The sequence below is a fragment of the Dermacentor andersoni genome, chromosome 6 (genome assembly GCF_023375885.2).
Source record: "Dermacentor andersoni chromosome 6, qqDerAnde1_hic_scaffold, whole genome shotgun sequence".
NCBI lineage: Eukaryota > Metazoa > Arthropoda > Arachnida > Ixodida > Ixodidae > Dermacentor > Dermacentor andersoni.
In genome coordinates this window covers 139,789,283-139,813,054 of record NC_092819.1, presented here as the reverse complement: position 1 = coordinate 139,813,054, position 23,772 = coordinate 139,789,283, and the positions used below count along the sequence as shown (strand labels likewise).

Here is a 23,772-nt window from a genome sequence, read left to right as displayed (position 1 = left end):
GCTTCTCAGCAAGAGTCACAAGTTGCGTCAGAGCAAGTTGTAGCTGAAAAAAAAAAAAAAATCAGTCAGTCGCTTGGGACGCGTGCTTGCCCTTTGAAGAGTCGACTTGCTTGCTTTTCTCTCATGGGTCGTGGTTAGTAATGCCTGACTGGAGTTACCTGTGTCTGCTTTTGTCCTGCCGCATGAGCCATGTACTGTGAGTGCTTTGCATTCCCATACATCCAGCAGTTAAATGGGCGCAGAACAGGAACGGTAAGTTACAATTCCAGAATAAACTTCCAGAATACTAGAAATGGTATGACAGTGTTACTGTGACCAGATTCTGTGTAAGTCAGAAATGATGTAAAAAGAAAAGACAGACACGAACATTCCGTGCTAGCTCCTCGTGGTGTCATGCAATTTGTAGAGCCTCTGGTTAAGTTTAGTTGACAGTTTATCAATAAACACGGCATTTTCTTTCTTTTATTATCAGTCAGTATGGCATACTATATTTAAAAATCATTAGGTATTCCACTCTGTCAAGGTGGTTGACCAGCGAAGCTGTGTAGCACGCGACGAAGAGGTGACACAGAATTTTGAACAAAGGTACTAATACACCTATTGTATTGATCGGTGGCCATCGTGACGAAAGGTACGGACACACATTTATTTTTATACATCCGCGTTCATTCTAACTATGCATTCGTTATATACATTCGTGTTTTCATTTCGCGACATATTGAGGCAAAGGATTTGACACCGAAATCGCCGCACCGACTGGCAGTAAGCCAGGGCCATCAGCGACTTCGCAGAAGGAGGGGCAAATATGGTGACGCTAGCATGATGAGCGGCAACGGAGCCAGCTCTGAAAGAACACAAGGATGAACCCGCGAGCAATGGCAGGAGCCATTGCTGATGATGATAGTTTCTGCTCACGTAGATTTGTTGACGGAGACGAAAAAAGCACGAACCCAAGCCATACACAGCTTCGCTGTAAAACGCAAGTAAAAGTGCCTTGCAGACATTTGTGAACAAAAAATATTACATGCATACAGAGATATTTTGAAATCCATGAAGTTATATTAACGTAAGGCCACTGCATTCCGAGGCAAGAAAATTCAAGGAAAACATCTCATTTCAATTTCTTCTGTAATAACCGAAATATTATTTTTTCAGGTAAATTCAAGACATGTACTGTTAAGAACTGACTCACCAAACCAAACTGACAGCGTTTTCTTGCATTTTTTTTCTAATTTCTTTTTCTCAGTAGCTGAACCAAAATTGTGCGTATGGTTGTAGTAGCTGTCACAATTACTTTTTTTTTTAGTTTGAGAGTTTGAAAGTTTGAGAGTTGCAAGGTGAAGGAGGGAACCAGATAGTTGAGGGAAAATTATGCCGGGAGTCTAAAGCATTTTACTTAAAATGCTTACGACACACTTGTACTGTCCTGCTGAATAACAACTCTGGTCGCGGCGATGCCGCTTCTTTGGAGAGGTTGTTTTAAGAGGTTTCTAATTTATGTAATCAAGACCTATATATCTTCATACCTTCATATTTTGCCCCCTTATGAGCAATAACTTGTCCCCATTAGCGACAAACTTAAAAATGCTGTGCTATCGATGTCACGCTGTCGAGGGCTACAGTAAGATTTTGTCTGTATTATAACGCGTGCACAAAGCTTTGGATCGCTGTAATACGCAGCTTACTAAAAAACCTGTAATTAGCGCACAAGCTTTAAATTATGGGCAGAAATCTCCCCTTACATCCACGTAAAATTGGATTACATTCTTTGCCATGTGTCTCCTCGTCTACACTCACGAGTTCTGTTTTTTTCGATAGTGCCATTGTTGAGTTCCGATGCGACCACTCTGATTTATGTGCATCTTGAGATGGCCACACCTTCTAGTCTTTTTCTCCTCCTGTTACCCTTCTTTGGCATTCGAGCTATACGCGGCCGGCTCTTTACTTTTTTTGTGTGTGTGTTTTAGGTGCCAAACCCACGATTTGATTATAAGGAACGCAGGAGTGGGAGACTCCGGATTAATTTTGACCATAGAAGGATCTTTAACCTGCCCCTAATGCACGGGCCACGGGCGTTTTTGCATTTCACCCCAATCGAAATGCGGATTCGATCCCGCGACCTCGTGCTTAGCAGTGCCACACCATAGCCGCTAAGTGCACCGCGGTGGGTCTACCGCCGGTTCTGTTTGTCTAGTTTCCGCTCAAACAACTATAGTTACTGAGACTGTTGAGCGCTGCAGCACTCACTGTGACGTCAGCCTCCTCAGGCCCCGACGCACTACAACTTTAATTCGCGCCTTGTAGGTGCCTTTGTGGCGCCGGTGGTTGGAGGGTCGCTTCCTGGAGGGAACAAGTTGCAGAGAACCTTCCTTTAGGCTTTACTTTCCATGCATTTGGTACTGTTCGCTTAAAGTCAGTACTATCATTACAAAAGAGCCATAACGGTGAGCGTCTAGAACAATGCCGCATCCACAGCTGGAATGTCTCTGCAGCTTTCCGAACAAAAGTGTCTGAACGTTCTTTATTACCGCATAAACGTCGCGTAGTTTACACATTGGGTTGTTTTGTATAGAGTTTAAATTCCGCAGTATGTAAAATTTTAGGTTTGTTGCCCTCGTAATGGAAGTTTTTATCACTGCCAAAACCTCTCGTGGGTAATTTTAGGCATTGCGCACAAGAGAAAAGAGGCTAATAAGTGATTTGGAATTCAACCCATCCAGCATATCCTACAAGTGGATGGTGGACGAGTTTGCCCTGTTTATTGTATCAACATTGGTCGAACAAGTGACATCTCTAGAGCCGATGTTACTGCAAGGGGACTTGTTCCTCCGTCAAGACAAGTTCTTTCCTTCACAAAGCTGATGCAGCTTGCTCTCGCCGACCCCACCACTTATAGGTACTATCTTTCTGAAAAGTTTTTAGGCTACGTTGCAGGCGGCCGCCAAGCTGATAACAAGCTCTTTAAGTGAGCCTTGTGGTATACGAATAGTTTGAACACCCTGGGGCTGAACAATTGTTGTACTCACCATCCAGAGGTCTGGGCTCTGTAGTGCCAGGAGAGCCACGGAGACAGAGACACAAATCCGAACAATATATAAGGTAAACGCGCGAAGTAGCCCGTTTACTTTGGAAACGATCTAGCCGTACTTCTGTCCTTTGTGTAATTGTTTGTCATAGCTCCACTACCGCTATGAACTAAATGCGTTCAGTAAATATGTATTTTCTTTCCATATGGTGCTTATTTTTACAGTGAGGAAAGTTGCTTATGCAAATTACTCTCTTCAATAAATTCTAGAACGTTTCATGTGCCGTTTCAGGTGGTTTTTGCCACGTACTTAGTCGATCCGAGTTTCGTACCTCGTGTTTGTGGAGTCAGCGGCCGTGTCGTGCTTGTGTCAGCATGTCTTCACAGCCAGCTTAACAATCTTGACGATGAATAATAACCCAGGAATTAGTTTTGCGAGCTCAAACCTTGCGCATATATTGGTGTACAGTGTGACAAGACGTAACGTGTGCATGTGTATTTCTAACTTAGGTGAAATTCGGACACATTACATCGTCGTATCCCCTAGGGATACTTCGCTGTGGCAAAACTCTTGCCTTCATCGAATCCTTCTTGTCGTCACTTCTCAGTTCCAACAAGAAATAGAGCAGACATGAATAGCCTGCTGTCTAAGAAGATTAAAACTAAAGGTCATCGCTGAGCCGCTAGTGGTCGTAGAAGAAGTGTTTTGGAGCCAACGTTTTAACGAAGAAACTTGCATCTACAAGTGCAACAAGATTTGTTTCACTGAAGACCACACTTCACTCAATCGAAATATTGGCTCCAAAGGTATCCGTTGTTCCACCACTGCTGATGCCTCCGTCTCCAGCTTCCGTGCACTTTTGTCTTGTTTATCTTTACTGAATGTGGAGGTTCCGTTTAGACATATTAGTTACAAAATAAGCTTTCAATTTATGTATGGGGGAACATTACCGCTGTATAATTAGCGTGCAATAACCTTGAGATAGCATAAGAGTTCGAGCTTCAATCAGAATATGTACAGCACAAGAGGAACACATGTTCGCGAACAGTAAAGTGGAATTGTTGCAGCATGTGCGATTTTAGTGTAGCTTGCAATCGCCTAAGAGGCAGTGTTACGAAGTACTTTCTTCAGTCGCGCGTACCCAAAAGGCGAGCCTAAGAACATGCAATATTGTTAACGGCTCATAAGGATCAGTGTAATATTCTTAAATAAAAAAAAAAAGTTGACAAGATTAGCTTGCACAAACGTTAACCTGAAAGGTTTATGTGCTTATTCAAAATTGGCAAAAATATGGATGCACTAATGCTGCGAGCTTTTGGCTTGTAGGCATCCTAACGAGCGAGCGCAAAGAAGCAAGATCAAGAGCTGCTCGAAAGACGCACCATGAAGTGCTCTTTTACACGAATATGTACTCGGCCATTCAGCATTTTCTTCTTCTTCTTCTCCAAGCGCTGTTCAGCAAGACTTTCGCCCTGCGGCAGCCGGGCCTACAAAAGCACGCACGTGTCGTCGTCGACTCTCGGCTAAGCGCCAGCACTCCGCGCCATCATAATTTGTCACCGGTTCGCGAAATTAACCCTTCGCTGCCGAGTGCCTCTCGGCGGTAATACATGGGGTGCTCTTTGATCACCCCGAACGAGCCGACGGCGATGCAGACGCCAGCGACAGCAGCAGACAACGAAGCGGCATAGCAGACGACGACGGGCCTCTTCACCTCCCCCTCATCGTGAGACGAAGCAAGATATACAGCAGATAAGAGAGAGAGAGAGAGAGAGAGAACAAAAATTAAAGCGATACATACGCTGCTTGAATCTTTCTCTGCACTCGCTTGGTGCTCAGTACATGCCGGAAAAAAAAAGGGGGGGGGGGGAGAGAGAGACAGAAAAAGCCGATGAACAAAGCAGATTTCGAAGCGTGGGCCATAAGCGGGAGAAAAGGGAGGGAGACGATGGAGGCAGCGATACAGTAGGAAATGAAGAAAAACGAGTGATACGAGCAGAAAATAAAGTACAACGATCACGTTTAGCCTTTCTGGACCCGTATTGCTAAAAAGACGAGGAGGCCGAGCGACACTGGAGGAGGCGGCCGCGGCTTCCGAAAGAGAGATATTAGGTACGCATTCTTGGAGGTCCAAACAGAGGGGCGACGCGCTCTCGCTTCTCGAGCGCCGGCTCGTGTTTCAGTATTTTGCGTGCTTCCTTCAAAGGTTTCTATTGTTCGCTCGCTGCTTTCTGCGTTTCTTCTTTCACATCGCGCGGAGGCATATATAGTCTCCGTTCCCTTCCTGTACACTGTCTTTTACTGTATATTCCTGTTTCTATACTTTTGTTATGTATTCTGAACGGCGCTTCGAAGAGGATACGATACGATCACCGTGTGCCGTGCAGGCGGCGGCTCGCTGGTATTATTCAAGCCGAACATTCCGGTCACCTCCTTTGTCTTCCTTTTTATTTCTTATTTATTTATTTATTCTTCTTTTAGGGGTGGGGGGCGCCTGTGTGATGGCTTCAGCTCCACACGGGGGTGCACAGGAACAGCGCTGCTTGGCGGGCCTTCCTCGCTGTAGTCTCTCTTAAAATTAAAATCCATTTATATTCGCGCTTTTTCGCTCGAGGCCGATAAGGCGACAGAGTAAAAGTCAAACCTACACCAGCGCCAACTTGCAGCCGTCCTAAGCCATACTTATGAAAGCCCTGCTCCATCGAAACAGGCAATTCGCGTTATTGATAATGCTTAATCACAGCGCGGTATGGTCACGTTTGTGTTATGCTCAAATCAAACTTAACAAGCTGTTGGTATTGAGAAGTCACACCCTATAGGATTCATGGTTTAATCTGCATATCAAAGAAATTAAAGGAGGGCTATTTTATTCTGTAAGTTTTTACAGGTAATTCTGCTTCATCCAGTACACACTAAACATTTTAACACCCTTAAGGGTGTAAATCAGTTTGTCGCCAGACGAACACCCTTAGGGTGCTGTTGTCTACACCCTACAGTTGGGGTGCAGTTATATCACCCTAGAGGAAGGGTGTCCAGCAAAATAAATTTAGGGTGTAGGGGTGCAAGTCCATATTAACACCCATCTATGTGGGTGTTGGAAGGGTGTACACCCTTTTATTGCTAGTGTGTATGGAAGGCAGGTTCGGCAGTACACGCCTTCAATTACTACTATGTACAGCGATCCACGCGTAACTCTCGCGTGTGCCAGAAGGTTCAAGTTCGGCTACCAAACACACCGTCGAACAGCCGGCCTTGAAGCTTCGATGGGCACACACGCACGTATACGTGTGGATCACATTACATATTAGTAATTCACGGTGTATATTGCAAAACCTGTCTTCGCTGCACATATACAACCTAGCAAATGTCACTTTTGAGCATGTATATCAACACCAACGGTTATCACGATTTCCAGATCCACATAAAATGCAACACAGACTGGTACGATATATGGCATTTTCAAGAAAAATGTAAATATATTTATTGCATGCTGCAATACAGAGTACAATATATACATAAATCACATGAAATATAAACATGCACAATCACCAAACACATCGGTAAGTACAAGATCATGTACACTTCCCACAAAGGTATCTAAAATATAAGTATTGATCAAATCTGGTATTAGAGAAGAAACTATGTATTGCAGCACTGAAAGAGCCTGAGTTGACGTCGCAGTGTTTTGGGCCACATAAAGGAATAAATTTTCAGTATAAGGCTCAATGAACGAAAATTCAAGTTTTGAAGCCTTGAAAAAAAAAAGGGACATTGCAAAGGTGAATTAGGGGAGTAATTGAAATGCAGAGCAAATGCACAAGACACCTGTTACTTTGTACACTAATGTAATCGCAAAGCATTATGAAAAGTTTGGAAAGTCGATGTAAGCATAACTGGCCAACATTTTTCGGACTGAAACAATACTTTCCAAGCATAGACGTGCTTTAAGTGAGGTTTAAGCCAGCAGTATTATTGCTAATTTTCTCTTTCCAACAAGATTACTTGAGCACGAGCAATATGTAGAATTTTTTAGTGCCTACATAGTTTGTCTTCTTTTGTGAAACGAGAGTTCTCTGTGCTAAAAGTGCTGTGTAGGAGATTTTCTAACTACAATTCCAGTTTCTATAAATTTCTGTCTTGTAACCCGAAGGCACTGGTACATATACAATATGCAGTTTGAAAATAGGTTCTTTTCTTACCATAAATCAAGAATGAGTATTCCACATTTACTATTGTGTGGTTGCAAGGTGCAGTAAAAGGCCTGATAAAAGCAAACCACTGTTGATTAAACAATTTTGCTGAACACGAAAGGTGGACAGTGTTTTAAAATACATAGTAAATTTCTAAATTATTTGCACTTAGATGCAGTAATACAAGATTAGGGCTTGCTGTAGCATGTGAGTATACAAATTAGCAAATGTGGTTTAATAAATTAGCCATACTCTGGTTACTAAAAGAACACAGGCACAGGCAGTCATGTAAAAGTTCAAGTTAAATATCACACTGTTAACATTTGCCAGCAAATGGTCGTATCAAACATTATAAATATACTGAAAAAGGTGCTTTCTTGGGATAGTTGGCAATTAATGCGAAAAAATTACGTACAGCGTGAATTACAAGGACTGCGAGAGACGACATAGACCGCTGACTTCTAATAATATTTTATTGCGTTGCCACATTGTGTGTACGTATACAAGAGCGGGCATGCGCAGAAAATGAGTCACAAGGGGCGTCTAACAGCAAGTCATTGTACTAAGGACGTGGTCACCTGAAAAAAAAAAAACATTACAATTTCAATCTTTTGAGATACAAGACTTCACTAGGGTCAGCGTGATAGAGGGGGCACTAACGCACACACTACCCAGTTTTCTGGTGAAATTTGCTTCTAGTTTCCCGGATGACCTGTTAGCTGTGTCTCACTAGAACTTCCGTATATTCTAAGAGGGGCTCGCAGTCACAGTCCCGGGGCAATGGATGCCCAAGTGGCCTTGAACAGTGTTATGGACGTTATAGTGCTCTCTTAAACGATCATTTAGGCACCTGCCTGTCCGTCCAACATATTTACTGCCTCAAAATAGGGGAATATGGTAAACCAAATTTGTTGCACATATCGCAAAACGTTTTCTGTGCCCGACAGAGCAAGAACTCTGACGTGATTTGGGCGCGTTTACACACTTACAGAGCTTTGCCAGCTTTTCTCGGGTTGAGAAAAGGCCTGTGATTCCTGGAGGTTGCCGAATCTTTTTTAGCCTATCGGAGACATCATGCACATACCCACCGGTGGCACTGCGAACCTATGTCTTTCAACCGGTTGGTTCCTTGACTGAGCGGGCTCATCACGGTTTGTGCCCCTCAGAAGCTGTTCCACTATGGCTGAAATTAAGGCCAAAGGGTAGTCAACCCTAGAAAGGTGATCAACCTGTGCAGCAAGACTATGTTGCATCTTGTGTGAACAAGATTTATTGAGGCTGTTAACGAGGGAAAACTTTTAATACCTCATTTAACGAGCTTTGAGTGTGCAGAGTTAAAGGGCAAGAGTGACTTCTTACTTCTCAGATCGAAGCACCAGCCTGAGATCTACAAAGCGCGAGGAATCATCAATGGGGACCTCATGCGTTAGTTGTAGAGGCTTTCTTAAACATCTCCAAGACTCCCGAAGCAACAGGCTCGAAAGCGTGATCAGCGCAATCAATGAATACCACGTGGTCATTCACAAACCTGCACACTTTGACAGGAGACGCATCTAGGTGACCTTCAATATTGCAATCATGATGAGCGAGATAAATATAACATAGTGGCGGCGCCAGGCATGATCCTATACAAGTACCATTTATTTGTATATTGTGCAGGATCGTGCCTGGCGCCGCCACTGAGTGATATTTATCTAGCTAATCATGATTGAAATATTCAAGGTCCCCTAGATGCGTCTCTCGTTGTCAAAGTGTGCAAGTTTGTGGACGACTACCTGGTATTTATTGATTGCACTGATCATGCTTTTGAGCCTGCTGCTTGGGAGACTTGGAGATCTTTAAGAGCTGCAGCCTCTAGAACTAACAAATGAGGTCCCCACTGACGATTCTTTGCGCTTTCTTGATCTCAGGCAGTGCCTTACAAATAAACAGGTGGGCTAGTGCTTTGAACCGAGAAGTAAAAAGTCACTCTTGCCCTTTAACTCTGCCCATTCAAAGCTTGTTAAACGAGGTATTGTAAAGATTTGCCTCGTTAACAGCCTCAATAAATCTTGCTCACATGAAATGCAAGATAGTCTTGCTGCACAGGTTGATCGCCTTTCTTGGGCTGGCTACCCTTTGGCCTTAATTTCAGCCATAGCAGAACAGCTTCTGAAGGGCACAAAACGTGATGAGCGCACTCAGTCAAGGAACCAGCCGGTTGAAAGACTGGTTCGCAGTGCTACCGTATGTGCATGATGTGTCCGACAGGCTAAAAAAAGATTTGGCAACCTCCAGGAATCCCAGTCCTTTTCTCAGCCCCGGAAAAGCTGGCAAAGCTCTATAAGCGTGTAAACGCGCCTAAATCGTGTCAGAGTTCTTGCTCTGTCGGGCACAGAAAACGTTTTGCGATATGTGTAACGAATGTGGTTTACCATATTCCCGTTTTAAGGCAGTAAATATGTTGGACGGACAGGCAGGTGCCTAAATGATCGTTTAAAAGTGCACTATAACGTCCATAACACTGTTCAAGGCCACTTGGGCATTCATTGCCGGGACTGCCGCTGCATGCCCCTCTTTGAAGATACGCAAGTTCTAGCAAAACACAGCTCACCCGGTACATTATTGATGCTTATTTCACCAGAAAAATGGGTAGTGTGTGCGTTAGTGCCCCCTCTATCACGCTGACCCCTAGTGAAGTCTTGTATCTCCACAGATAGAAATTGTGATTTTTTTTTAGTGACCATGTTCTTAGTACAATGACTTGCTGTTAGAACACCCCTTGCGACTGCCTTTCATTTTCTGCGCATGGCCCTTCTTGTGTATAAACACACGATGTGGCAACGCAATAAAATATTGTTGGAAGTCAGCGCAGTGTATGTCATCTCTCGCAGTCCTTGTCCTTCACACTGTACGTCATTTTTATACAGAAAAGTGAATATTAATTGATTCAAAATTAGAAAAAATATAGTACACATCTGAGCTGCAAGAATGCAATTGATACAGCAAATGACGTTTAGCTTTCCAAAAGAAAGAAAATGTTCACGTTTCACCACGAGGTGCAGGGACTCCATTCTCTGAGCATCTTGACCAATAAATGCAGCGCATGGCATTGCTGGAATCTTGCATCCTGCATTAGCAAAATAAGAGAATCATGAGAGTTCAGTCTGTGTAATTACACATGTGCACTGTGGAAAATTTGATAAGGCAACAAGCTCCTGAAAGTAACAAACTTAATTAATGTGACTGGGAACAATGAACAGCTCAGGCAACTGGGCAAGACAGGTGAAAGGTAGGAGAAATTTCTATTTTGCAAATTTAGGAACTGCATTTACTGTGAACACTAAACCACTATGTCACTGTGAATACAAGGCACATACAGCAGCAAAAGCAAATAAATTTACAGTAGCCTTTTCACCATAGAAAATAAGAGTGAATAAAATTTAAGGACACTACCAATGACATCTCTCAACAACAGAAATTTGTCCAAGAGTGTGTATGTGACCTTAATATAAAATTGACATGAAATGTGGAATATATCTCTGCATTACACTTTATAAGTACTGCAGCTGAGAACCTTACGGGATATGGCATATTAAGACTGACATGCACAAGACATTAAAAAATGGCTGTTTTTACACAACATCATTACACTAGGAGACAGTAATTTTACAGAGTGCACACAAAATAAAAATGAGGGAACCCCCACTGGCATTATCATTTGCCCTGCAATACATGCATCCAGCCCAACAATCTCCAACTCCCCAATGCAGTTTATTAGACCCTTTCTGTATCCTAAAATTTATTGTGTATTTCTTATTTACTAATTTAGTAAGAATTGACAGTTCGGCATACTTTCCTTGAAAATTTAGCATGTGTTAACTATATTTTTAGAGCAGGCCCCTTTCTTTCAATAGGTTAGCTTGGCAAACGGTGACAAGTAGTATTCTCAAAGATCATAAGTTTAAATAAACTTATGATCCTTCGTCATGCTCCCACTTTCTACTTCATGCTCTAAACTGTGATACCCCTCCTAGGCAGTTTATGTTATACTGTGAATACATACATGGTCCTCCTTTGTGTAGCATCTCAACTAGAGCCTGAAATTTCTTGTCTCCTAAAAAAATCATATTGCACGGTTACCCTTCACTCTGGGGGTGGGGAGGGATTGTATATAAGTGTTCACATATTCAATGAACCTCAGAGCCACAACCATTTCTCATCCTGTGTTGCCACTACCCGCATGAGTCGCAATGGTTGTAAATTGGCTACCCGCCCTCCCCCGCCTAAAAGTACATTTTGCCACATGGAAAATGACCACAGCATTGCATTTGATTGAATGAGTCCTCCTGTGCATGCATGTTTTTTTTCTCGTCTTGTAATGGCTAGGTTCAACATGGTCAAGTATGAAAACTGCCAAGCCCCAACCAATACTTTGTGTAGTTTCAAAATTATGAAGCATTCATTTTTCAAGACTTGTCCCAAATTAAGCACGAGGCAGATTTTCATGATGCAAATGAGGAAAGGTTGTGCTTAGTGACAATGATAGGCCTGCTATATCCTGCAAAACTGTGTGAAATGACATATGGTTGCAATTTTCATGAGCAGCTAGCTCAGTACAAGAAATAGGTGCAATGCCTGCGGAAATGTTTTTTAACACCCATGAGAGGTCCTAGTTTCTTGTAATTTCTTCAAATCCCTTGCAGTCTAGATTGCAATCCGGCGCATGTTAATATTGTATTTGAAATAAAAACAGCTCAAATATTAAGGTTTTGAGAATTTTACGGGATTAAATTAAAGGTAGACAAGTAATGCAACGAGCAAATAACAAGCTCATTGCATAGAGTAAGGAAATATTCCTTTCCTGCAAAAACATTGGTAGCAGGAAGGTCATACGAAATTAGCACTGAATGCACAATAAAGAATATCATGCTGGAATGCCCCCATCTGTGAATATTCTTGCACAAAGAAAATCCTCGCTATGAAAGGCCATCAAGAAAATGCAAGTGTATGCTTTGGATCAAGTCATACCTGCAGTATGCACTACAATCGGCAATATTTAAAAACACACACAACTGCATATGATATCAAGCTTAGGCCGCCAAAGAGCCTCAGAGTTTTAAATTATAACTTGACTTACTATATTAAACCACACACCTATATCTACTTACAATGTAGTCTTCCCAACTGCTTCCTAGAAGACATCAACCATCTGCCTGAAGGCGAACGCAAGTGGCTTGCTCTTAATGGAGGGCACCAAGGCTGGGCATTGTGAAATTGATGCTATCATCTGCATGACCTGCGAGAAACAACACACTAAGATAAACAAATGCTATTAGAATGAAAGACAAGATCACTGGTAATGAGCCTCGTTTTGGTTTGCATGAGAAAAGCAAAAAATATGGACTTTGCGCTGCTTACTAAAAAAGAAGCAAGCTTCCTTCCAGATGTTGCAGTCATGCATTAAGATTGTCACACAGCTGCATGTTTGTATGCTCATATGCTGCTGTCGCTACTGTGCCAGCATGCTTTGCATAGCTTATTATTTCAAGTTATATTGATTATTGTGTTTTCTTGCCAATTTTTGGCAAATAGCACCAGCAAAGAAGTAGCTCACTTACACACACACACTCCCTTGTGAGGAGCGAATTCACACACGCACGCATGCATGCACGCGCACACACACACACACACGCACAAGCCTCTACCACATAAGCAGCTTCCCACGCTTGACACACTGTATTTTTTATCCTTTGACACTCCTACTGCTAAGGCATAAAAAGCCTTCGTGTGACCAACCCTAAACTCTTCAACCTACACTTCCAGCTTAAACACTTTCTCGAGATCCAGGACAAGCCTTCTAGCTTCCCTAGTGCTCCAAACTGTAATTACGAATTTCAATATGGCTATAGGCGACAGCTCTCGAAGAGCATGCAAACTACCCGGAGAGACCTAAAGCTTGCATATGATACCTCTAAAGCGCAACAACACTTCAAATTTTCAAAATTCATTAAAGCTCCTGAAGACAATTGCTATATACGTAGGACGGGGGGTCTTGAATAACCTGCTGTTCACAATTTCAGCGGTTGTATGCATCAACGGAAATGTGGGCTAATGGGAAATTCACGTCTTTAAGATCAGAATTAGTGTAATGGCGAAACACACTACCATATTTCTTAACCATTTATTTGTGCTCTGGATGTAACGTTTCTTTTAGAATAACAATCAAGGATATCGATTCATCAGGGCAGAGGCGGGAAAAAGGAGGAAGCGTATACCTGACGCCTTCCCACTGATCCTCCTGCGAAACAGCGCCTCATACAGCAGTTGTCCAGGTTGGCTTGAAACCAAACTCGGCTTTCAGGCGGCAACACTCGCTGCACCAAATTGGAAGAGTTTTATTGCGAGTAAAATTCTACCGGCCTTATGCAATACATACGCACGCACACAAATATACGCACTCTCAAAGCGCAGACACAAAGGCACGCACGCGCACATTGATAAACACAAACAATCACACATACATGCAGGCAGACACGCTAACACGTGGACGCACACACAGTGACCCACACAGAAACACGCTCACAAAACACGTACGCACTAGACACACGCAAGCACGCCGGCCCATACAAACCGGCATGTATGCGCGCGCAAGACGCACGCATGCACACACACACACGCACGCATGCACGCACGCACACACACACACACACACACACACACACACACACACACACACACACAAAGCGAGCTGAGCTGAGCGCACGCACACACACGAATCGAGCCGAGCGCGAGCGCGCACACACGCACAGACAAAGCGAGCCGAAAACATGTTAAAGGCGCCCGGCAAGCAGCAACAGCAGCACGCGACCGCATCAGGGAGAACCAATACCGCGCCAGTTCTTTCGAAAGGTGGCAAAGTCAGTCGTCCTTTTTCTACGCGACGCAAAAGTGGTCGACCACATTTAACTTAAGTGCGAGCGACCGTATTACAAGAAGCCGCGCTGAACGCACAAAAGAAGCATATCTATGAACGTTGAAGCGCTGACAAAAGCGTAACTATGCAGGCGCATCACGCCCGATGTAAGACGGGGCGCGATCGAGGTAGTTAACTTGCCCTACTAGGAGTGCAGCTGCTCTTGCACTTACATTAGTGAATTATGCTACGAGATCACACTAAGATACTTCTAGAGCGAACAAAAACACGTAACAAACCAAAGAAATACCAAATAAATGGGCACTTGCCTGAAAATTTCCATTATGGCAGTACTACCGACCGCCGACACAGGGCACGTTGCAACTGCTCGTCTCAGCGTCCGTGGATCCATCTTCCAGTGCGTACGAACGCTTTGCTTTGAAGTGGACCACGAGTAATACACAAAGCACGGGCCACACCTTTTTCTACACCGCGCACAAAACTAATCACACGTTTAAAATTATGTCGCACAGCGCGAGACGCGAACGCATTTCACGTAGCTAAAGAATGCAATAATGGCGTAGCTTCCGCCTTCCCATCGTGCCGCGCGCCGAAGTGACTGTACAGCGTCGTCCCGTCACTTCCGGTCCCTTTTCATTGGGCAGGGGGCGGGCGCGCAAATTGAACGTTTATTCTGGCAGGTTTGCTTGCTCGAATGGCCGCCTGTTAGCTGCTGCTTCGTTGTGGTCTCCAACAAGAGCGGTGAGGCGGGTAGTTGCTACTACGGTTCGTGCCGAGCATATTTTTTTTTTTTTTCTGGGGGGGGGGGGGGGCGCAGTCTGCGCTGCATGACTGAGGGTACAGTACACAAATCGGGACCGTGAGCGAGACGATCGGCGCTCTTCTGCTGGTGCGATTATATTATTCGCTGCGTCCAAACGAAGCAACCTTGCGAGGCCACAGCGTAGTTACAGCGATATCCTGGCTCGATAAAGACCCTCACATCTTGGTCGTGCGACAGCGACGCGTAAGCATTCATGAGGCGACTGAAGAATGCGTTTGTAAGAGCGTATGCTGTGGATAAGCAATTACAGCTTTGACGACACCAGCCCCTAATATATAGGCTGAGCCTTACAAACTGTGTCCGAGGATGCGCTTAGAAGGCAGAGCAGTATCTCAGTAAAACTCTGAATAACTTAGGCAAGGTACGTGGAGATTCGGATTTGAGAACTTCCAGCGTGATCTCGCCGCTATAAATGTCTTCGTTATGGCTTCACCAAGCAAATTGTACGTTGATGCCATTGTACATCAGAGGCTCGTCTAATAGCACGTCCCTGTTTGTTCAGCAATGTATCCAGACAGCTTCTTTAATTTCGCCACTTCTTGTTGGGCGTTTAAGGGCACCGAAATATTCGTGCAGAATTGTGCAAGTTGCTCGCGCGTTTTCATTCCGCTACTGCAGTTAGTCTTAGAAGTGTTTAATTGCATGATAATATAATTGTGAGCACAAAATGTAGTGATAATTAAATTGTAAGTGAAAGTGCGTACATTTTCTTGATGATACATTTTGGAGTGGCCGTCATGCCAGTAACATCAGAATCCTAGAAAAAGATCGACAGTCACTTAGGAATGCGAAAACTTAATCACTTCATGGATGTACACTTGCAATTATCACGTGACCGTGATACGTCATACATTGTCACGTGTCTTCACAATTCTACCTTCATCTGCCGTAATCCACCTTGCTACAGTTTGTACGAACCTTAACCGAATTTATTCCACCCTAATTCACATTATTTACCTATAATTGCTCATAATTAACGTTGTTCTATTTACTACCTTCTGTATCACTACTGACGTCATACAAGACGCTGATGACCTCACATTTTATTGCTTTGTATAATAAATCAATAAAATGTGACGTCATCAGCGTCTTGTATGACGTCAGTAGTGATACAGAAGGCAGTAAATAGAACAACGTTAATTATGAGCAATTATGGGTAAATAATGCAATAATGCCGCAATTTCACCCCTTCTTTCTGTTGTGTCTACTAGGCCTTGAAAGTATGTATAATATACTTTCAAGGCCTAGTAGACACAACAGAAAGAAGGGGTGAAAGTATACAATATTTGCAGTGCAGGGCAAGAATAGAAAATTAAACTGTAAGACACTTTGAACAGCGATGTTGAATTAGTGGTGTCACAAATTGAGACTGTGGAGGCGGAAAGGCGGTTCCATTCAGTGGCTGTTCTTGGCAAAAAGGAAGAATGGCACATCAATTTTGTGTTGATGGTCGATGCGAGACGAGATACAACTTGGTGTGGTGAAATATTTTCTTTAAGAGAAGGGTTAAAGTACCATATTCTATGAAAAATACACAGACGAAGGTACCTACGACGTAACCAAATTTCAGGTTGACCTAGTGTTCTTTTCATGGACGTCACGCTAAAATGACGTGAATAATTTGAGAGAATAAAAGGGCGGCGCGGTTCTGAATGCTTTCTGAATGCTTTCAAGGGAAATGACAAGATTGACATGAGCAGGGTCCCGTATGGATTGTTGTTGCGGAGAACGCCATCTTTCCTACCTGAAAGGCCATAAAATGCTTTATCATTAAAAATGCAATACCTACACACATTGCTCAATGCGTGGACGTGTACACGTTACTTAGATATATGCATCAATGCGTTCAACACCCTTCAGTCGTCGATTTAACACCCTTCTTCTAGCAAAGTCGGACCTATGTGTAGTGTACACCCTTGTGATAGGGTGTTTTGACCGAAAAGGGTGCTAAAAGGGTGTGGACAGGGGTGTAAATGCAGAAAGCACCCCTCTGAACACCCATAAGGGCGTAAAAATGTTTAGTGTGTAGACGTGTTGGAGTTTGACAGAAGGGAGTAGGCGGCCTATCGTAATGGCAAGCAATGTATGCCAACGCGAAGACACACAGGCGGGCAGTTATGCAGCCGCAGCCTGGAGAAACCGCAGTTAACAACGTGTTTCTTCTCTCTGAAACAATCTGTGATACGTTCGGCCTTTCCATGGCGGCACATTTCAAGTCTGAGAACTGTCGCGCTCAATCAGCACAAGATACCGCGTCCTTTTGAACACAGGAGAGGGTGCAACGAATGAGGCTTCCCTTGTATTTTATTATATTGCAGCTCCATGTCTTCTCCTTTTGTGAAGAAGGAAAGCAGTTTAATTGAGAAAGAGGAGGCTAAACCTTCCCCCTTCATGTTTAAACCAGGGTGTGGAACCGAAAATTTCCGGTTCACTTAAGGTTCGGGTTCAGGCTTCTGCATATTTACTTTTTCGGTTCAGTTCAACTTCGGATAAAAGAAAAGATATCAGATACCATGCCCAGTGGGAATCGATTTTATGCGAAGCAGTGTGTGGGGAGCCTACCAACTTAACGAAGGAACCATGAGAGCACCCAGATATAGGCGGCTGTTTCATGACCTACATGACATACATGTCTCACTGATCATTTATTCTTGTCATACACTATTGTTATACAACGATTATTCTGGTACCAAATAAGTTAGCGGAATGCCCATGAGAACACCAAAAAGTAGGCGGCTGTTTCCTGATCTACGTGACACAAATGACAGGATATTCACTTCATGACCAATCGTTTATGTTTGTCATACACCCTTGTCATATTATGCCAATTTCGGTACCTACCAAGTTAACGAAACGACCATAATATAGGCGGCTAGATAGGTACTATCAAAGTTGCAAATGTTCACCCTCGCATTTAAAAGTTTGAGAGGACGCTTAAGCTTCGCCTTTAAGTGTGGAACGCGATAGTACTCAAACGTCCCTGACTGCGCCTCACGCTTCCCGGCAATTGCGGCTTATGTAACCGTAATGTTTTCCTGGCAACGCTGGCGGCGAACGCTATGCACGAAGGCGAGCGGTCTGCTTTCTTTATTTTAAAGCGAAAGCTTTACTGGCCGCGAACTTGCGATTTCGCCGTGGCGGTGCTCCGAGGAGGCACATGACGTCACAACGCTAGCCTTGCCGCGGATATTAAAGAGAAAGCTTTACTGGCCGCGAACCTGCGATTTCGCCACGGCGATGCTCCGAGGGCACATATGACGTCACAACGCGCGCCTCGCCGCGCAGATTAAAGAGAAAGCTTTAATATCGTGCAAATCACCTCCCCTTTAAGGCATATAGAATGCGCTCAATGGATTCGTAGAACTTTTACTGCCTGTTATCGCACATTCATCAAGCAACCGTCCGCTAGGATGTGCATCTGCATTACTCGCATTTGCTGGCTCTGCTGGGGGCAACCCAATACTTTTACAACGCGTATCTACCTATCGAACATACAGTCACAAGACCGCTCTATTGTCATCGCAGGCAGCGCCTCACATATTGTGGCTGCTTGTTCTTTGTAAGAAGCCCCATCCTAGGATTATATTTCTGAGCAATACTTTTGAAAGTATATTTCACAATGCTTCCCTGCCTAGCCAATAAAGAAAACTTGTGAAAGCATTTCATCCAGAGAGTAAATATTTTTTCCTAATTACAACGAACACGTATAAAGTTTTCTGGAGAACCTTGGATTTGTCGTCAAAATGATTACTTGTCTCGCTTGTGGCGCGCAGACTACAGTGTGCTTGTTCGTTTCTTTGGTTTCGTACGTTTTCTGCTCTTGCTTCCGCTGCCGTGACCAACCATATGTGAGCACCGCCGCGAACTTGCGATTTCGCCATGGCGGTGCTCCGAGGAGGCACATGACGTCGCAACGCGCGCCTTGCCACGGATATTTCTCTCTCTCTCTCTCTCGCTCCCTAGTCACTACTGCGCATGCGCCACTAGTGGCACCGAGCCACAGGTGTACAGCCGCTGCGCAGCGCCGCGCCTTTCCGCGCCGCCGTTTGTTATGACGTCACACCGTCTTCCTCGTCGTCACGCTCGCCTCCGCTCGCATCGCCAGCTGCGTCGCATGCCTGATAACATGTCGGAGGATTGAAAAGGAGAGCTCGCGTGCGCCGCAACCACAGCTGAGGCGGCAGTATGGACGGCGACAATTCTGATAAGCAGGAGGAGGCCTGGAATCGACATCGGAACGAGATGAAGAGGAAACGAATCGCCCAGGAAACAGACGAACAGCGCGCCGAACGACTGGCTAAACGACGCAACGTAGCTAGACAACCAGACTAACCTGGACTTGCAATCAAGATTAACCAAGGCTAACCATGCTATGCCTTATCTTTCGCTACGTATATCCTGGCATAGCCGAGCTAAGCCACTGCCAAGTTTTATGGGATTGCAAGTAACCGAGTGGGCCGCTCCACTCCCACTAATACAGACCTCAACCCTCATTTAGAATATGGCTTTGTGTTTGAGTTTCCGCGCAACACAGTTACGTTTTCTCCTATATTGAAAATACAATCCAGCACTGTCATGAACCTACGAATTTTCTGATGAATTTTACTTGGAGAAATTCAATTGGTTCAGTACCATCTATGAGCCACGAGAAGGGCCTCCATGATACCGAATGCGGGGTTCGGCATGATTTTCTGGCCGCGGATGCCGGCTCTGACGCCAGATTTTCTCCGACACGGGGCCCTTAACTGTCGCGTTAACACTCGCCAGAAACACTTACGACTGCTTGCGTGTGGGAATGCGAGACGATTAGCATCCCTTGGGTGAAATGCTTTCTTCCGCACGTTTCTTGCCCGCGCAAGCTCCCGCCAGCGTTCTAGCTGCGCCTCCACAAGGCCAAACCAAAACGCGCGAAATGTTGCAACGCGCTCGCTTGGCCTCGAGGAGCTTCCAACTCGAAAATCCGCTCATCGGCGTGCAACTGGACATCCGCGCATTTCCTTTTGCACACCCTTTCACTGTTTACAAACATAGTCCCGGGATGACTGCCGGTTTTGCTCACCGACGTAGCCCGCTAAATCTAGCGAGCAAGAAAATCGTTGGCCGCTATAACGAGTAGGAGCAGTGCGTTAAAATCTAAGCCCGCCAATATTTCATGCTTTTTCCTCGGTACGTAACGACAATCTTACAAGTCAAGATTACCGCAAGTTATACGAGAAATTTTGTGCACTAATATTAAGGCGTAATGTGGATGTCTTTTTATCTAAAAACTTAAAAGAAGACTCTGCACAGTGGAAGAACTTAAAAAAACACGCTTTGGTTTCCGGCGCAGCAGACTGATGAGGCCAGTGACCGGAATTTCTTTGGGGCCGTTCTCTCGCTGCTGCGATTGTGCGAGTGAAACCGTCGATATAAACTCATGATTTGGCACCACCTCCTCCCCATTGGCAGCGCCGTCACGTGTCCAATGGCGCACGCACTAGGCACACCTTTGGTCAAACAAAACCACGGAGCTGCCGTGGCCTCGGGGAAGCGTGCTCGTGTCGCACCACGGAGGTCAGGGTTAAATTCCCAACCAGACCGGAATTTACGAAACTTTACTTTCAATGCCATTAATTTAATTTGTTTGCCAGAACCCCCTTGACAAGTTCGACGTCATTCCGAGCATTTTTGGAAGTGGTTGTACTCTGCGCCGTCGGCCATTTTTGGTGCCATCTTCGGTCACGATGCCGACTACGATGGATTTTCGCTTAATCGGGCACATAACGATGTCGCATTCAAATTTAATCGTTCGAATCTGTTTGAAGGGGTTCATACGGGTTCACTGCGGTTCTCAATTAAGGAGAACTATCTCGGAAAGTGGGAGATGCAAATAAGAAAAAAGATACGGTTGACGATGGCAGCGGAAGCAAGAGCGGAAAACGTAAGAAATAAACGAAACTAACAAGCACATTGTAGTCTGCGTGCTGTAAGCGAAACAAGTCATGATTTTGACGACAAATCCAAGCTTTGCCAGAAAACTTTATCGTGTTCATTGCAATTAGGAAAAAAGATTTATTGCTTGCATCAAATGCTTTCACGCGTTTTATGTATTGACTAGGCAGAGCAGCATTCTGAAAGATACTTTGAAAAGTATAGTTCAGAAATGTAATCTGAGGATGGGGTTTCTCTGAAACAATATACAGCCGTACGACGGGAGACGTTGTCTCCAACGATAATGCTTCGTGCGCCGTCACGCCATTGATACGCCTTCTGAAACCATAACGTATGCCTACTCCATTTCAGTAGTTGCTCGCAGCAGAGCTGCGAGTCTTGCAGATGCACATCCTAGCGACAACGCTACATGCGCCGTCAAGCCATTCCATAGATACGCCTTCTCAAACCATAACATATTTCTACTCCGTTTCAGTTTCAGTATGCACATCCTAGCCTTCGGTTGCTTGATGAATGTGCGATAAGAGGAGACAAATTGTCAAAAAAACAATTTAAAGCATCCTATGAGCTTTAAAAAGGAGGTGATTTGCGTGATGTTGCGTTTGTGCCCGCTGTTAAGAACGGCCAGCAGCAGTGCAAGTTTTACCAACCAGTTGCGACCGCGGGCACCATCTTTTCCTGGAGCACCGCCGCCAACCTCTAGCCACGGCGTGACTAAGTCGACTTTGTGTCGGGAAAAATACGCGCGTCCTCCACTCTCCGTCGCTTCAGCTAGGATGCGTTTGACGAAGCAGGCTTTGTGCTGAAACCGCCACCGTTACGCTCTAGCCTCGTCGCCGTTGTGACTGAATGAGTTCGGCGGGCCAACTATTGTTACCGAACTCCCCAACGCGGACCTGATTTGCTATGAGTGGGGGAGTTGCCGCGGGAGCGTCGTCGGACACCCCTTCCCACACGCCGATCAAGACGCAAGACAAAGGCTACGCGGGCGCACTGCGCGGGGCTCCAAGTTCTACGAAATTCGTGTGATGTCGGTTTCGGACCGAGAACCTGCTGCGCGCGTGTGTGTGTGTGTGTGTGCGTGTGTGTGTGTAAACCGTCCCGTGGAGAGGCGGCGTGATTACGATGACTGGACGAACGTTTGCGCCACCTTGGAATCGGGGGAGGACCAAGTGTTTATAAACGGCTGTTGTGCGGATGCTCGAAACACTTTCTTAAGCAGTCATGTTACACTGAGACACTCTCTCAAGCAGTCGTGTTAGACTGACGTTCTCGCAGTCATGCTAGACTGATGAACTGCATGTAAATACTGTAAATAAACCCTTATTCCTCGTTCTCGATGAGAAGCAGTCCTTCCCTTCATCAATGTCCTCAGCGTGGATAAGCTGGACGACGGCATGGGCCAGCTACCTTCTAATTCATGCCCCACTCCAATGTTGACAACGCATCACGAGCCATGGGATATAGCCCCCAATCCTGACACCGCATATATGTTGAATGAGTACGCCGTAACCCAAACACGTAGTGTCTACACAAAACATCAATAGCGATGCTGCCTATTTCCGGCTACTCGTAACGTTCAAACTTAAACAGGGTGTGACTTTGGTCCTCCTTAGTACGTCGGGCAAAATTGAAGAATGACATAGCAACTGCAGACGTTTGCATCAATTGAACCAGTCGTTCTCAACGAAGAAAAGGACGAGTTACCTTGGTTAGCTAACAATAATAATAGAATATTACATTTCTTAGGAATCCGAACTATCGCCTTTTTTTTAATTTACGACTCCTCAGTGCATTGACTAATGAGCATATCTTGCATGGGGTGCAACGCGTCTCAGTAAATTTTACCTGGAAATATTTTCGCTTATGCTAACACAGCACGACGCATGTTGGGCTGTGTTCTTTATTCATCGCGTTGAGGTGGAACCAGTGTATTTTATTTAACAAGTATTGTATCGAAAGTGACCGCATTGATGTAGTACATGAATGTTTCCGAAATTATTTTTAACTTTCATCAATAAATAGTTGCGGCCGTCCACTGGAGCAAACTGGCCCGTGTAACAAAGGCCTGTGCAACGAAGACCACTACTACAAACTTGCCTGTTCAATCAAGGAATTTAGGAGCCCCGACTATTGGTTGGTTGCTTCAGAACAAACTCCACATTCCTGCCTTCCCTCCGCAGGCGCCACTTAGCTGCGATCTGCTCTGAAGAGGCAGAGGCAGCACTAGCGACGTACTTGACCAGCGTGCCAATGTCAGCGACGGTTGCTGTCCTGCTGTGCTCTTTTCAGATAAATACCCAACTTGTACGCGCAGCTTGCTGCAACACAGCATCGAGAACGGCGACCAACGAATACGTAGCACTCAATGACCGCCTGACGACGCAGTCCTAACCGACGACCGACGACGTCTTGAAAGCCTTCTGGGGTTGAAATTGGGCGAATGTCAACGAAAGCAACAAGTGATTAATAGCTTTGACGGCAAGTAAGGCGGAAGCTGCGTTCGACAATCTGCGCCTTCATGTGGCTTCGCTCACATGTTCCGGCGCTGTGCAGGCCGGGAAATCTCGGTGCAACGAGGAATGTGCAGCCCAGCACATTCTGCCAGACAGAGTTCGCTAAGCCACTTTTGAATGTACGTTAAATGGAGGGTTTCTTGTATTGAACCTACCTAGCTTACTTTTTCTTCAGTCGAACGACGCTCGATCTTTACAACCACGTGACCTGCGCAACCTACATTTTGGAGATTCAAGAACTTTTACCTCTAAGGGCGTTTCACTGTATTTTTGGGTCGCTAATATTACGCAGAAGAAAGAATAATTACACTGTGAGTCAAGGCGTGCGGGCGAACTGTGATTTGATTTCGATTTGTTCGGTGTCTGTTGG

The 23,772-nt window shown here is 44.8% G+C and overlaps 1 long non-coding RNA gene across 2 annotated transcripts; it reads right to left on the bottom strand.

Moving 5' to 3' along the window:
• Positions 1–9,348: 9,348 nt before the first annotated feature.
• LOC126523308 (uncharacterized) lies at positions 9,349–15,908 on the bottom strand. 2 transcript variants are annotated; one of them, XR_011895288.1, is made up of 3 exons: positions 14,441–15,908; positions 12,367–12,494; positions 9,349–10,325 (listed from the first exon to the last, which is right to left on the bottom strand). It is a non-coding gene; the product is annotated as an uncharacterized lncRNA (long non-coding RNA). The 2 variants fall into 2 exon arrangements; XR_007597630.3 differs by lacking the exon at positions 14,441–15,908 and adding an exon at positions 13,474–14,335.
• Positions 15,909–23,772: the final 7,864 nt, after the last annotated feature.